The sequence below is a fragment of the Paramormyrops kingsleyae genome, chromosome 15 (genome assembly GCF_048594095.1).
Source record: "Paramormyrops kingsleyae isolate MSU_618 chromosome 15, PKINGS_0.4, whole genome shotgun sequence".
Taxonomy (NCBI): domain Eukaryota; kingdom Metazoa; phylum Chordata; class Actinopteri; order Osteoglossiformes; family Mormyridae; genus Paramormyrops; species Paramormyrops kingsleyae.
This window is the reverse complement of record NC_132811.1, coordinates 28,497,145-28,505,150: the sequence shown is the minus strand read 5'-3', so window position 1 is coordinate 28,505,150 and position 8,006 is coordinate 28,497,145. Positions and strand designations below refer to the sequence as shown.

At 46.1% G+C, this 8,006-nt stretch overlaps 1 long non-coding RNA gene and 1 pseudogene across 1 annotated transcript in view; one reads left to right on the top strand and one right to left on the bottom strand.

The window, feature by feature from the left end:
* The first annotated feature begins 1,013 nt into the window (after positions 1-1,013).
* Positions 1,014-2,170, top strand: LOC140578479 (E3 SUMO-protein ligase ZBED1-like; annotated as a pseudogene).
* A 568-nt stretch (positions 2,171-2,738) lies between these two features.
* Positions 2,739-8,006, bottom strand: part of LOC111861121 (uncharacterized) — an 11,895-nt gene continuing 6,627 nt past the window's right edge. Inside the window, exons 2-3 of the long non-coding RNA XR_011982814.1 lie at positions 4,359-4,534; positions 2,739-4,252 (exon numbers count right to left, since the gene is read on the bottom strand). This is a non-coding gene — a long non-coding RNA (uncharacterized lncRNA). The remainder of the gene's footprint in view (positions 4,253-4,358; positions 4,535-8,006) is intronic.

Below are 8,006 nucleotides of genomic sequence, written 5' to 3'. Positions count from 1 at the left end.
TACATTTAGACAATGATAGTAACAGTAATTATTATTATATAATAAAATTAGTGCTGGGCAAGTTAACGCGTTATTATCGCGTTAACGCAGTACTTTATTAATGCAGACAATTATTTTATCGCGAATTAATGCAATTTTTAATATTAGTAGTAGTATTATTTTGAAAGTCCGTTGCTCACTGGTGTTACGCTCCAGTCTAGGGTTGGAGCCTAACAAAGTGAAAGGGAGGTGAGGTTTTTCACAGACACTTTACAAACACTAGGTGTAACGAACGTCAGGAGTGATAGAGGCCAAAGAAACAAACAAAAACACATCTACCGAATATAACCCCAAGCTAAGCTAATCCTAAGTGAACACAAGGTGAAACGAAACAATGCCTAACCTCCCTAACCAAACAAACAGTAATCCCCACGTTGGCGAAGAAACAAAAAGGCAGACACTCCTTACACACAACTAGTGAAACACGCAAACACACAGCCGAAGCGATGGTATCCAGAGGGGAGATCAAAGAGGCGAAGTCAGAGTACAATCGAAAGTTCATAACCAAGCAGACAGTCAAAACCAGAGCGAATGTACAATAAGGGATGAGGCGAAAATCGGAAATCAAGAACCAAAACAGTCAAACCAAAGGAAAAGCGAATCAAGAGCGCGCTAGCAGGCGAGAAGCAAGCAGCGGGCAGACGATGTGACGGAGCTGCAGGCTCTTCAGCCGACGAACCGGAAACTGCTCCGAAGGCTAGGGAGGCGGGGCCATGTCCAGAAGGCGGAGTCGAGGCAGCGGTTGACCAATGGGCGAGTGGGCAAGATGTCCTGTAGGCTGAACTTACGGCACGTAACACTTACAGCACGTAACACTGGCTCTGAATACACCTACAAACCATGGGTCACAGGAGGGGAGGGATGTTGATCAGTACTTGCTTGGGATGGGCTTCATCACGCGTTTCAATCAATGAGAGCATTTGGGGTGGGGCTAAGACTGCTGCAGCGCTCACGTGAACCGCTGCAAGAAAAAAATGGAGAAAGGTACTGAAATCTTACATGGCCATTTTTGTTTAAAATCTCTTCCAGACGGTGGAGTTGATAGAACCAAAGTTATTTGTAACCACTGCAAAGGTGAATTTTCTTATCATCGGAGTACTTCGAGTCTTAAGTATCACTTAAATGCAATACACACCATTGATGCCAGCAAATCACCCACCCAAACAAAAAGTGGAGGGAGGCTTCGGCAGACTGCAGCGTGTGGGAGAAGTATAAACAAAAGCAAGACAAGCTAACAAATGCCATAGCGAAGTGGATAGCTACAAACTGCAGGCCGATTAGTATTGTGGAAGATGTCGGTCTGAGGAACGTTCTTAGGATTGGAAGGAATGACGGCACGTATGAGCCTCCCTCAAGACGCACCGTCGCAAGAAGAATACATGAGTTGTATGAAATGGAGAGGACTACAAAAGCGACGGCGTTACAACGTGCACTAACTGTTGCTCTCACTGGAGACTACTGGACTTCGCTAGGTAACGATAATTACCTTGGTGTCACAGTGCATTATATTGATGAACTGTGGGAGCTGCATTCACATGCTCTTACTGTACTAAAAATAGAAGAGAGACATTTTGCTGAAACGTGCGCACAACATTTTATCCATGTTGCACAGCAGTGGAACATTTCAAATAAAGTCAGCACACTTAGTACAGATAGCGCAAGAAATATGATCGCTGCTGCAAGACATCTGCCTTTTGAACACATCCCCTGTGTTGCGCACAGTCTCCAGCGTTCTGTCACAGTCTCTCTGAAGAACATTGCGTTTGACAACATCCTGGCCTAATGCAGAAAAGTTGTGGGCCTCTTTAAACACAGTCCAGCAAGTGCTGCAGAATTAGAACATCAGCAAATTGAACATGGACAAAAGAAGGAGACGCTTATTCAAGACATTGCAACCAGATGGAATTTGACTCTGAACATGATAAAAAGCGTCCGCAGAAATGAACAGCCACTGAGGGATGTCCTCACCACACACAACACAAAGCTTGCCATGCCAACTCGAGCTGAAATGGACAAACTGCAGAAGTTGGAAATGCTCCTGGAGCCCTGCAGGTATATTTCACATCATACAGTATATTACTCACTATCCTATCTGAGTGTGTGTGTGTGTGTGTGTGTGTGTTTGTGTTAGAGAGAGAGAAATTGTGTGTGTGCGTGTGTGTTTGTAAATATAGCATGAATATGTAGAGACATTTTTTGTGTAAATAAGTAAGTGAATGCATACATTTAGACTGAAAGCGGTTTGAATTATAAAAATCTATAGAATAAAAGAGTAAAATGTAAACTGTAAATAAATGTACTTATGTCGAGCGTTGCATCCTCTCCGCGCAAAAAAGCGTCCTCCTCCATCGAATCAATGGATAAAAGCGACACTTTCTCCCCCGAACCACTCTTCAAAATCATCTTCTGTGCTTTCTCAACAGTGAAAGTCATCCGAGCCATTTTTCTTCAGTCAAAAAAGTTGTTGTCCGAAAATAACTGGGTAAACTCACGGAGACTACGTGCGCAATGCGTACTCGAGACACTCCCACAAATACTGCACCTGCAGAGAATAAGTTGCGCATTCATGTCCCCAGCGCGAAAAACAATGCCCAATCAGCACATCCCATACCATTTTGCAAACCTTAGACACACCTCTATTGGATGAAGCAAATGACACTGTAATTTGATGTTCATGTAAAAAGTTTATTATGGTGAAACATAACCATGGGCAAAGGTTCAGTGCGTAAAAAATAATGTGCTAGCAGGGAAGCAGAGCATATATCTGAAAAAATACTTGACAATGAAGGATTACAGTGATTGATTTATGTACATAAGAGATCAAGCTTTCAAACGAGGGTAACTTTGTCATTTTATTCATTCGTTTTCTTCTAAAACTCCGAAGATAAAAAACATTGCACGAATGTACAGAATGCCGACTGACATTTTTCCGCGATGAGTGAGCAAGCTATTTGAGAACATTACAGTCATATTTATGGAAAAATGCGTGTTTTGTCTTAATACTGTGACTATTTATGAAGTATTGGCCATGAAAGAAATAGTTTGAAGTGCTTAGTTTTCATTTTATTAACACTTATATTTTACTTCCTGACACTCGACCCGTTTAAAGATGGCTACCATGGTCATTTTATTTTTACTTGTTACAAAAAAACCATGGCACAAAAATTGCGCAACTTTATACAGATATTATCTGAAAGGTTTTTTGTAGTGTAACAAGCCGTTTTTGGTTGATTTGATACATTTGTTTCTTTTATTGAACGTCATTTTTTTTTGTTATTGAAAATTTGGACGTATGCGTCCGAACCACTAGGCGGCGACAGTGAAAGAGTTAAAGCTGGCCCTCTAGCTTGTATGTTGGACATCTCTGGGACCACGGTTCTCAAAGCTGACCCTTCAATCAGTTGTGAACCACATAATCTCACTGAGATTGCACAGGTGGTGAATCAGCTGAGGATAGCGAAGGCGACAGGGATCTGTGGTATCCAGGGTGAACTTCTCCAGGCTGGTGGTACGGCTGTCCTCATGGCATTGCAGGCAATCTTTGATTCCATTTTGGAGTCAGTCACCATCCCAATTGACTGGAAAATGGGACTTGTAGTCCCTATCTGGAAAGGGAAGGGTGATCGCTTGGACTGCAGCAACTACAGGGGGATAACACTGCTTTCAGTGTTAAGGTCATCCTTAACAGGATCTGTGATCACTTGCTTATCTGTCAGCAACCAGAGCAGTCTGGTTTTACGCCTAAGAAGTCTACCATCGACCGTAATCTTGCACTGAGGGTTTTCATTGAGCGCAAGTGCGAATATTGGCAGAGGTTCTTTGCAGCTTTTGTCAATTTTTGAAAAGTATTCCACTCAGTTGATGCCCTGCGAGACATCCTGAGACTTCGCAGGATCCCCTCCAAGTTGCTGGACATCATGGCCGGTCTATACACTGGTACTGTGAGTGCTGTGCAGAGTGGAGGGAGAACCTCTGCATTCTTTCCATTTGATTCTGGGGTTCACTAGGGGTATGTTCTTGCTCCTACTCTGTATAATGCTTGTATGGACTGGGTGCTGGGCAGGGTCATGGGATCCAGCAGCTGTGGGGCGTCCATTGGTGAAGAAAGATTTACTGATCTTGACTTTGTCATCTTAGCAGAGTCAATGGAGGCTCTGATCAGGGCTCTCGAGAGACTGAGTGAGGAGTCTGAGTGTATAGGATTGCAGGTGTCCTGCATAAAGACCAAGATCCAGGCATTTAAATACTTCTTGGGCACAGCCATCAGCAGTGTGTCTTTTTGTGGGGAGAATGTTGACCTTGTCGAGTGATTTACCTACCTTGGCAGTGACATTCATGTCTCTGGTAACTCTTCCTATGAAGTCAGCAGATGGATTGGAAGAGCATGGGGGGTCAGGAGGTCACTGGAAAGGGGTGTATAGCGTTCCCAATATCTTTGCAAGAGGATGAAGATCCAAGTCTTTAGAGTCCTGCTGCTCCCTGTCTTGCTGTATGGCTGCGAGACATGGACACTATCTAGTGAGCTGAGATGAAGACTGTACTCCTTCGGTACAGTGTCTCTTTGGAGAATCCTTGGGTACCGCTGGTTTGACTTTGTGTCGAACGAGCAGTTGCTAGGGCATGAAAATTTTTTTTGTTTGGTTCTGGTTTCCAACCGACCCTGTCAATTTACACTCACCTAAAGGATTATTAGGAACACCTGTTCAATTTCTCATTAATGCAATTATCTAATCAACCAATCACATGGCAGTTGCTTCAATGCATTTAGGGGTGTGGTCCTGGTCAAGACAATCTCCTGAACTCCAAACTGAATGTCAGAATGGGAAAGAAAGGTGATTTAAGCAATTTTGAGCGTGGCATGGTTGCTGGTGCCAGACGGGCCGGTCTGAGTATTTCACAATCTGCTCAGTTACTGGGATTTTCACGCACAACCATTTCTAGGGTTTACAAAGAATGGTGTGCAAAGGGAAAAACATCCAGTATGCGGCAGTCCTGTGGGCGAAAATGCTAGAGGTCAGAGGAGAATGGGCCGACTGATTCAAGCTGATAGAAGAGCAACTTTGACTGAAATAACCACTCGTTACAACCGAGGTATGCAGCAAAGCATTTGTGAAGCCACAACACGCACAACCTTGAGGCGGATGGGCTACAACAGCAGAAGACCCCACCGGGTACCACTCATCTCCACTACAAATAGGAAAAAGAGGCTACATTTGCACGAGCGCACCAAAATTGGACAGTTGAAGACTGGAAAAATGTTGCCTGGTCTGATGAGTCTCGATTTCTGTTGAGACATTCAAATGGTAGAGTCAGAAATTGGCGTAAACAGAATGAGAACATGGATCCATCATGCCTTGTTACCACTATGCAGGCTGGTGGTGGTGGTGTAATGGTGTGGGGGATGTTTTCTTGGCACCCTCATGGGGAGGGTGGCCTCTATTAAAATGATGGTTCTACCCAAAATTAACTATTTGTTCTCAATGATCCCTTATAAACCCTCTTCTGCCTGGTTCAATTCATTAAATTCACACATTTCCAAATTTCTATGGCGGGATAAACCACCAAGAATTAGTTTAAAAACCTTACAAAAGACTAAACAATGCGGAGGTTTAGATTTGCCAAATTTTTACTAATACTTTCTTGCCAATAGATTACAATATGTTTTGAAATGGATTAATCCAAGCCCGCTAGACAGACTATGGTTAAATGTAGAACAGGAGTTCTGTGATAATTTAGATATCTCCGATTTGCCATTTATCAGCTCTAGTATCAAACACCATAAATGTTTCCTAAGTATTAATATTAGAACATCTCTGACAGCCTGGTGGGACTTTCTTAAATTAAACAAATCCTCGCTAACCCCATGCCAACGAACGCCCATCTGGAACAATCCAGACATCCTACTGAACAAGAAAGTGTTAAATTTCACTGTATGGAGGGAAAAAGGCATACGGTATCTAGAGCATATTATCCAAAATGGACAATTTATTTCATTTGAAGAACTTGTTTCACAGTACAATATTCAGAGAAGCACGTTTCTAGAGTACCACCAACTTAAATATATAATGCGGGTTAAATACGGACATGATGAATTAAATCTACAATTACCTACAAAGGTAACCCAACTACTGAAAATCCATGCGCCTAAAACAATGTCAAAAATATATAGATCATTGTCAGATTTAAACGACTCAATATCTCTTCCAACCTCAAAATGGGAAATTGATTTATCGATTAATATAGACCAGAACATCTGGACACAAATATGTTTAAATACTTTTAGAATGACCAAAAAACCCAATCTGCAACTCATACAATATAAGACTCTCCATAGAACACACTACACAGGACAAAGGATGTTCAAGATGGGCCTCATAGAATCCGACACCTGCCCTTACTGCACAAATAATACACCAGATAACTATATGCACGCTATGTGGGAATGCACAGCTGTTCACCTATTTTGGCAGAGGGTATGCGAAGACTTATCTACGTATTTAGGGTATAATATTCCGGCCTCCCCGAGATTATGCTTGCTAGGCGATGTAAGTAATATGGATCTGGAGGGTAGTGCAACACAAATGGTTCTCACCGCCTTGTGCATCGCCAAGAAAACTATTCTTGTGAATTGGAAATCAAAAAACAATCTGAGTATTAATCAGTACAAAGGTCTCTTGTTGGACCACATTAGTATGGAGCGAATGTCTGCTTCCTCCAAGAATCAATTAGCCAATTTCAACTCTCTCTGGTCCCCAATAATTGACTCCATCACTTAGTGGGTGTGTGGGGTCATGGCTTTGCTGTTCCTTGTGTCCCTTGGATGGTGGGGGGGCTCTGGGGGGTGTGGGTGCCGGTGGCTCCGTGGGGCTGGGGGCCTGCGGTTCCTGGGCTGGGGGTTGTGGGTCGCCCCTGGGCTGGCGGGGTGTGGGGGCTGGGGGCGTCTACCCGGTGGGCGCGGGGGGGGCCTGGTGGCCTGGGCGGGGGGCGCCGGCCCTGGCCGGGTGGCTAGGGCCTCGTGGGTGCGGGGTGGAGCGCGGGGTTCCGGGGGGCCCGCTAGTGGGGTGGGGGCCTCGTCAGTGCCGGGGGGGCCGGTCTCCCCCTGGGCGCCCCTTCCCATGTGGGACTGACTAGGGTGTCACTCTGGGAGCCTCTGGGCATGCTGGCCTCTGGGGGGAGGGCACCGGGGCAGGGTATAGAGGGTACAGGTCCCAGGTCAGTCTGTCTGGTGAGTGTAGGTGTTTGTGTGAGAGCGGCTCGTCAGCGAGGCCTTCGCAGATGAGGCTCCGGATACCCCCCTCGGGTTGGGGCGGGGGTGCTTCGGCGGGGGGGGTAGCGCCCCCGTGGGCGTTGGCGCCGCGCATCCGGGCGCGTCGTGCTGGATGCCCGCTGCCCTGCTGCATTACCACCTATTCCCCCACAGCCCCCTACAGCCCACACCCACCTACACCACACTCCATATAGGTACTAGGGGGTGATCAGCTAGTCACCCGCCATCTCTTTTAATTCCACTTTAGACACCAGACCCACAACACCACACTGCATCACACAGAGGGAAGGGGGGGGTGACTAGCCACTCACCCCCCTCTGTATTATTTTAATTGCACTTTAGACATACATTCATGTCACACCACTCTTTCACATAGGGCATTGGAGGGTGGGGGGAGCTGTGCAGGTCCTGGGTCGGCTGCTTCGGCAGCCCACAGCTGGACAGCGCGACTCCCTTCCCCTCTATTTTAACTCCACTTTAGACATTGAGGGCCTGTGGGGGCTGGGGGGGGAGGACTGCAGCTCTGGCTGGGGTATCCATCCCCCACTTGTGTCCCCCCACATTTTAACTGCACCCTAGCTCCACACATACGCCCATTCCCACTGATCAAGGGGGGTGGTGGGCGAACCGGGGGAGTTGGGGGATGGCGGGGGTGGCGGGTGTTTTTGCCGGACGGGCCCGGGTGCGGGGCGGCGGCGTC